This window comes from Macaca mulatta, chromosome 8 (assembly GCF_049350105.2).
Source record: "Macaca mulatta isolate MMU2019108-1 chromosome 8, T2T-MMU8v2.0, whole genome shotgun sequence".
NCBI classification, from domain to species: Eukaryota; Metazoa; Chordata; class Mammalia; order Primates; family Cercopithecidae; genus Macaca; species Macaca mulatta.
In genome coordinates, this window is record NC_133413.1 from 146,026,519 (window position 1) to 146,034,834 (window position 8,316).

The 8,316-nt window shown below is 41.1% G+C and overlaps 1 protein-coding gene across 1 annotated transcript in view; it reads left to right on the forward strand.

The window, feature by feature from the left end:
* KHDRBS3 (KH RNA binding domain containing, signal transduction associated 3) overlaps positions 1-6,228 on the forward strand; it is a 201,299-nt gene extending 195,071 nt beyond the window's left edge. The window contains exon 11 of the transcript XR_013396975.1: positions 5,923-6,228. The gene's annotated coding sequence lies outside the window, so the exon portion shown is untranslated. The remainder of the gene's footprint in view (positions 1-5,922) is intronic.
* The last annotated feature ends 2,088 nt before the right edge of the window (positions 6,229-8,316 follow it).

Here is an 8,316-nt window from a genome sequence, read left to right on the forward strand (position 1 = left end):
TTCACTGGTTTAGGTTCTGAATCTTCTTGTCTCAGGTATTCCAAGTCAAATCAGTATCAGTATTTACTCGGATATATCTCCTGAACACCTGCTGTGTTGCAGATGGCAGGAAGACAGTGATTAAGGACATCATTGTTGTCCTTGCAAGTGCCACACTCTACTGGGGAAACGGACAGAGACAACATCTGCAGAGCTCTGACAGAGATACACGTGCTTTCTAGGCACATGGAAGGGAGATGTGTCACCCCGGCAGATTGGTCAGAGGTCACAGAAGGGGCCCGTAGAGATATTAAGACCAGTAGAAGATAACCACACAGGGCAGGTCCTCTCGGAGCATCCATACTTCTGCTCTGCCCTTCACCCACTTTGTGACCTTGAGTCAGTGACTTAACCTCTCTAAACAGGAGTCTAAACTGCAGGTTCCCCAGACAGTCGTGATACCTACCTTAGTATTGCTGTGAAGATTAAAAGCATGCCTGGCACAAATAAAGGTTAACAAATAAAAATAAACTCATTGGTTGCTGTATGTAAATATTTGCCATTACAAGAAAACATGATCATTGAGGAAACTTCAGGTATATTAGATCATTAGAGAAAGTAAGAGATGATGCTGGCTGGGTAGGAAAGGGACATGTAATGAAGGGTCTTGTAGGTTCTGCTAAGAAGCACAAATTCAGTGCAACCATTTTCAAGTGTAGTATCCTCTTTGCCTTTAAGCTTGACTTACTCCATTCCCTTGGGCAGATAGTGCCTCATTTAGTCTGTGTTCCAAAAAGAACTCTACAAACTTCTGTTTCCACTGGTTAGTGATTTTATAGCCAATCCGTGCCTTAAAAAATAGGTGCTCTCACTTTTTCATCCTCTTGTAACCATCTCTTCACATAGTTATTTGACAGTGTAAGGGTTTAGTAAGTGAATGGCATTGTCAGTGGTGATCAAGATGATTCCTGACAGGCAATGTTAGGAACGGTCAGCCCAGACCCAAAAAAACCCACACAATCGTGTGAACAGCACTACAATTTAGATAGTCTAGCTCTCTTGTTTAACTCAAAATTAAAGACTCTGGTCACTGTATACAGAGACAAGTTCCAGAATTTAAAACTAATGATTTGAAGAAAAAATAAAACTGTAGAGTCAAAAGTTAAATGAAAATATGAGATGTTTTATAGAATATGTGATAAATTTAAGAAATAAAGTGTATTGTTTTCTGCCAAACATTATCTACTATTTATATTGATATTCAGTGTTTTGTAGGGATAGAAAGGAAAAAATCCATACTTATTTTAAAAAAACAATCTATTTTATGCCTGATTCTATTTCTGATTGGGAAAGACTGCAGATCATTTTTCAGTCTGAATTTCACCCTCCCTTATCGATGGAAAATCCTGTCCGGTTGAAGTTGATTCTGACTGACATTCCTGTTTCAAGAATCTCTGTTGTATATTTTAGTGATTAGCACCCATTGCTGAAATCATTTTTCAGATCTTAATGTGATGAGTCCTTCAGTGACTTTCAGGATAAAACTCAGCCTCCTTGGCTCTGAACATCAAGCCCGGTGTGATTCTGCTCTGGCCTCCCCAGCCGCCTGGAGCACAGCATGCTCTGACCCCACCCCACTGTGGTCCAGCGCTGATAGACTGAAAACCATCTAGAGCTTTCCTATCAGTGCCATTCTCCGCCCAAAGTCACAGTTCCTTACCCCACTCAAATAAATGAACACAAATGAATGAACACAACTCTCACCCAGCTCTTGGTCTAGCTAGTTGTTGCTGGCCTATCCAGACTTCCCAGTGGAACTTGAAGCATCCCCTCACCCTGGAGGCCCTCCCTAGCCCGCCATGTTCGCAGCTCTTCTGTGGACCCTCGTCTTACTCTATGAATTCTGCAGTACAGTATCCTGAGATTGGCTGTTGACCCTCCTTTCCTCCCACCAGATTGTCAACATCTTTAGTGCAGTTACCCTGTCTCACGCCTAGTAAGTGATAAATGAACAAGCCATCGGATGTCTGAGTGAATAAAGTGGATGTGGTAGCTCGGTGGCTGATAGTACAGGACGATGTACGAGGTCTGTTTGGCCTTATTAGATTAAGTTAGTCATCCTTACGTTTGAGGAGAACTTACCAGGTTATTAAGTTCTGTCCTGTGTGTTTATCTCATCTGAACCACCGCTGGCAGGATTTACGTGTCTGCTACCTAACACAGTTCCTAGTACCTAACAGACAGTCAAAACAAAGAGATAGAATAAACAAACAGGTACCACTGTGAAGTGTGCAGGGATGGTGGTGTTATCCTGAGGCTAGATTTCTGTTCTGCTTGTCGGTGGGTTTTTCTCCCTGACTGCAAGACTTGGAAGTTCCTTAAAGATAGAATAACCATGTCTTAGTTTACAATCCCACCAACAGTGTATAAGTGTTCCTATTTCTCTCCAGCACCTGTTCAACCATTATGGAAAACAGTATGGCGATTCCTCAAGGATCTAGAACTAGATGTACTATATGACCCAGCCATCCCATTACTGGGTATATACCCAAAGGATTATAAATTATGCTGCTATAAAGACACATGCACACGTATGTTTATTGCAGCACTATTCACAATAGCAAAGACTTGGAATCAACCCAAATGTCCATCAGTGACAGATTGGATTAAGAAAATGTGGCACATATACACCATGGAATACTATGCAGCCATCAAAAAGGATGAGTTTGCGTCCTTTGTAGGGACATGGATGCAGCTGGAAACCATCATTCTTAGCAAACTATCACAAGAACAGAAAACCAAACACCGCATGTTCTCACTCATAGGTGGGAACTGAACAATGAGATCACTTGGACTCAGGAAGGGGAACATCACACACAGGGGCCTATCATGGGGAGGGGGGAGGGGGGAGGGATTGCATTGGGAGTTATACCTGATGTAAATGACGAGTTGATGGGTGCAGCACACCAACATGGCACAAGTATACATATGTAACAAACCTGCACGTTATGCACATGTACCCTACAACTTAAAGTATAATAATAATAAATAAATTTAAAAAAAAAAAAAAGAATAACCATGTCTTATTGGACTTGTACTTCTAAATACTAGCACACTGCCTGGCACATAGACATAGTGGGAACTGACAAGGTGTTCGGTGGGGAATGAACGAGTGAACAAATGAACCTATAATTCTTGAAACACTAACACTGAGCACTTTTCGGTACAGACAGTCGCTAATGCATGTTCAGTAGAAACTGTACTTCAGATTTTGAATACGTATCTTTTCTGCAGCTAGCCATAGCAGTATGATACTCTTGCAATGCCAGGCACTGGCAGTGAGCCATTTTGTTTTTCACTTTGAGTACAGCATTCAGAAATTACTTGAGATATCAAACTTTATTATAAAATAGGCCTTGTGTTCGATGATTCAGCCCAACCATATGCAATGTTTAAGGTAGGCTAAGCTAAGCTATGATGTTTGGTAGGTTAAGTGTATCGTGTACATTTCCAACTTAATGTTTTTGACTTACAACGGGTTTACAGGACATAACCCCATCCTAAGATGAGGAGCATTTGTATTCATTTGTTTTCTTAGTGGAAGTGTGATGTTTCTCTAATCATTAGATTGTTTTCAATGATGAATGTGAAGTTGGAAAACCAAAATATGTCCTTTATTTAGTCGGTAATACATGTGCTTGGTACAAAATATACACACACAGTGGTCTTAATTCCCACCTTTACCCCCACACACCCACAGGCAACTCTCTGTAATGATTTTCCTGTATCTTTCCCGAGATAGTCTGTGCATAAGTAAAGCATTTTTTTAAAATTATCACTATTTTTTACATAGAAAACATTATACCATTTTCTCCCCCTCGTTTTACTTTGAAGTATGTCTTAGAGCTCATTTTCTGTTATTTTATACTAGAAAGTTACCTTTTTCTTTGTATTGGCTGAATAATATTTCTATGAAAGAGCCATAATCCAAACAACTACTGACAGAGATATAGTTAGTTTCTAACATTTTGCTCCCATTAAAGACAATGCAAGAAGCCATGTCTATAAACATCTGTGGAATGAATTGTTAAAGTAGACTTACTGGGATTTTATAGATGTTTCCCATAGAGATCATGGTGCATTTTAATATGCTTTTGTAAAAGAAACCTATCTAAATGCTGTATGTTTGCATTATGATCTACAAGATTAGCTCCTGTGGCCACTCCAGAAACTCATCTGCCCAAAAGTTGGTTTAAAATGGTCTTCTATACCCAGCATGACGTCTGGCATGTGGCAGGCTGGCTACTTGTGCGATTTAGCAAGGAGATGCAGGGCGTGCTGGGTCCAGTAAGGACACCTCCTGGACACTGGTCTGCGTCTTATGGGGAGAGCTGAAAGTCCTGTGACCCTTCCTCAGACTCCTGCTGGTCTCCTCGCATTCCTGGGGCTTATTTACATCAGCAAGTGTATTGTTAAGGGCTGGCCCATGGTGGGGCAGGCTTTGTGGGACTATGGTAGCCACACCAGGGTAGCAGGAGAGGCCTACAGGCTCTCTGAGGAAACAGACAGGATCTCCCCTGCACGGGCATTGCCCACCCTCTCCCCTTCTCTGGTTATCCAGATCCTGCCATTTCTTCAAGATCTTTTCTCTCTCAGCCAGAAGAACCTTCTCTTCTCTCCCCATGAGAACCCTGGCTGAGGGGACTCGATTGGCAGATGTCTCATTCTGACCTGCTGGTTGACAGTTTGGAGCTGTGTAAATGTCCTTCATCCCTAGTATGCTCCTTGAGGGTCACAGGTGTGTCTGTCAAATTTCATAAACCTTAAAGCATTCAGCACAAGCCATTCAAGAAATATTTATTGGTTGATGAAAGCAGTGCCCTCATCAGTAGATTTACTGTATTCAATGTGTAACTAAAAGATTCGCCTTTCAATCACAGTTTGCATCTGATTGATCCTACCAGTGCTGATGCTTTATGCAGGTGACACTGAGATGCCCACACTGTCCCTGGCGCTCTGCAGTAATAAAAGGCTAGAGAAGGGCAGAGATGGTGCAGAGGAGAAAGAGATGAACTTGCTCCGAGGACAAAGGAAGAAATAAAATCTGGAGTTTTGAAAGTCGAAATCTTGCAAGCCAGGAAGGGAGGAGAAAATGTTAAGACATAATAAGCTAATACAGGTGGGAGAGGAGGGTGTCAACCAAGACATGAAATGGCATCATTTGTTTTGGGAACATATAAGCAGCTGCTGGAATATAATGTGCTGGGAGAGAAATGAAAGAGATGCCTCTGGAGACATAGGAGGGGGCTGGGTCCTGTGGAGCCATCAGCGGTGTCCTGAGTTGTTTTCAGCACACTTTGTGGTATTGAACAGTTACCTAGGGCCTGGGACGTGTGACAGAGCCATGAGAAGTCAACATCACCACAGTGGCCATTTCTCCACTGCGACTGGGTGTTTTGTTTGTTTGTTTTTCTGATCACCAGCCAGTTTTTTAAATAACAGTTTTGTTTCGTATAGCACATCAAAAAAGGTTCTTTGGGGTCAGGCAATAAAATTTAAAATAGATCTGAAAGTTCAGTCTCTTATCAGGTGACAAGAATGCAAGGACTCTGCCAGGGTGGACCCCTAGGAACTTATAGGTTAATATTTGAGATTTTATGTAAAACAAGGCGTTACCATTCTGAAGTCACTCCATAAATACCATAATGGATAGTAGTGTAATCATCATTAAACCAGTTAATCATTCATCTGTCTTTACTTAACACAAATATTTTATGTCCTTAATGTCAATGATTCTGTTTTGCATTGTTTTCCATAAACATCCTTATTTCTATTAAGTGTCTACTTGCCTGTGTCCTCTAAACGCTGCCATTCCCAAAAGAGCATATGGTTATTATTAATTTCTTGATATATACAAATATATTTCATTTTCCTCTCTTTCAGGAACTTTCCTTCTGTTTATGGACTGCTTAAGAATAGTCAACTCACCAACGTGCCTAGTCAGTAAATGAATCCACTTGGGAACTTGAAAAACATCTTAATTAATTTTTTGTTGGCATAATTTTGTGTTCTGTGACTTGTTTTTATTATATGGTATGCTTTTAATTTGGAGAACCTACTTTTTTGAAAAAAGGAAAGAAAATCTATCTTATTTTGTTGTCTCCCAATAACAAAAAGAGAATGATTTGTATAGTAGTTAATAAAGGCTGCCTATTGAAATCTCTTCTACTTTAAACCTAGAAAAACAAAGTCTTGTTATTTCAGCACAGCTCTAAATTGTGTACACTTGAAAACCGTGTACAGCTGCAACTCACTGCAAGAAGTCAAGATTCTACACATATTCCACATTTGAAAATGATTTATCCATCTCAGTTATGGACCAATAAATATGAAAGCATTATGCAAAAAGTATTCTGTCACATAAAAGGTTAATTATAAAGGCTTCTGCAGGAAGCAGAGTGGCACGGTCAGAATAGAAACATGATTTTCATGCCTCAGTGTAATTTGTTATGGAACACAAAGGTCATAATCCCTGTGGACAGTATTATTCTGTTCATTCTCTTTTCATCATTTACTAGTGCATTGTGATTTTAATTCAATACGCCCTGGGAGGATGTGTTTTATTTCTTCTGTTAGAAGCTCGCGCAACATGTTCCCTGGACTTGGAATTTCAAGAACTGTCTTGCACATTGTTAAATTGTCACTTTCTTGCCTCAAAGACACCTTTTTTTGAGGCATTCACTTTTTACAGCATGCCATTTTTGGAGCATTGTGTTAACCACAGAATGACTTCAAATAGCTTAGCTTTTTCTTATCCTCATATGCATCCTAAGACATAATTCTTTTGTACCTTTTAAATGTGTCCAGTACACACTTCCCCATCTCAGAAACGCATGGAATACAAGCCCGTGTGTTCGAGCAGTGGCTCTCTGCAGCGAGTGGGCATGCGAGAGGGAAGGGTGTGTGTCTATCATGAGGGCGAGCTCAGGGGGGCTACAGACAGCGGGGGAGCAGCTTCGGGCACCCTTTGGTTCAGAGTTCATTTTAAACAAATAAGAACTTTAGAACATGAGCCAGACTACGGTAAACAGAAAAGAATTTGAACCTTCTTTTTGCTTGCATCCTTTTTACCTGCTGAATCACTAATACAAATCACAAATCTACCAGCAAAATCCCATGGATTCAAACCTTCTGGCTTACCTTCTCTCTGTCCCCTTCTCCTTGATCCCATTCCTACAACCTTAATTTTGGCTTATTTTACTGCCTACATTATTTAATTCATTAAGCACATTATTGAGAACTTAACTGCTGGCTACTGTCTTACATACTAGATAGAGAGCAGAGAAAAAAAAAACAGAGGGGGTCTTACCCTGGAGAAGTTTAGATCCCCATGGCAGGGACAGGCCACACACCACGAGAATATCAGGTGCTGATGGAGCCATGGAGAAAATTAGACCGTGGTAACAGGAAGAGGGGCTAGACTTTAGTTTGAGTAGGCAAGGTAAACATTTTAGCAGGGACCATAAAAAGTAAAGAACTAAGCTCCATCAAGAGACTAGCAAGTGCAGAGGTCCTGAGGTGGGAGCATGCTTGGGCACTTGAGGACCAGCAGCAAGAATGCCAGAGGAGAAGTAATGGAGTGAGCAAGGGACAAAGAATTAAATTAAATCAGTGGGCTGGTTGGAGGCCAGAGAATAAAGGGCCAATGTTGAGCTTTAATGGGAGCTGTTGGGCAGATGGGAGGAGGAATTGACAAGCACAGGACTAGTGTGATCCAATGTGTATTTTAACAGAACCACTCTGGCAATGTCTGAGAATAGGCTATGGGGCAAGGTGGAGAGACCCATTGAAGGCCACTGCTATGAACGTAAGAAGGAATGCTAGCATAGTCCGGGGTGGTAGGGTGTAAGCACTGAGAACTGGCCAGACTTCAAGTGTATTTTGAAAAAGTAAAGCCAGTAAGATTTAGTGCACAGATTGGTTGTGAGATGGAAAATAAGTTGGATGATCCAAAGATTTGGGTCCAGAGGCGCTGAAAAACTAGAATTGCCTCTTTCTGAGATGGGGAGATTTTAGGAGGACAAGGTGATTATGTTGAATTTTGAGATACAGATCTGGAGGTGGGAGAGATCTCAGCTGGAGATAGCAATTTAAGAGCCATCAAAATATAGATGTCATTTAAAGCTGTAGTTTGAGTGGAGATCAGAGAACAGACCCATGGAATGTCCATCACTTATAAGTCAGTGAGATGAAGAGGAACCAGAAAAGGAGACCAAGAAGGAGCTTCCGTGAAGGAAGAAGAGAACTTAATGCCCTGGAAGACAGCGGAAGAAAGGA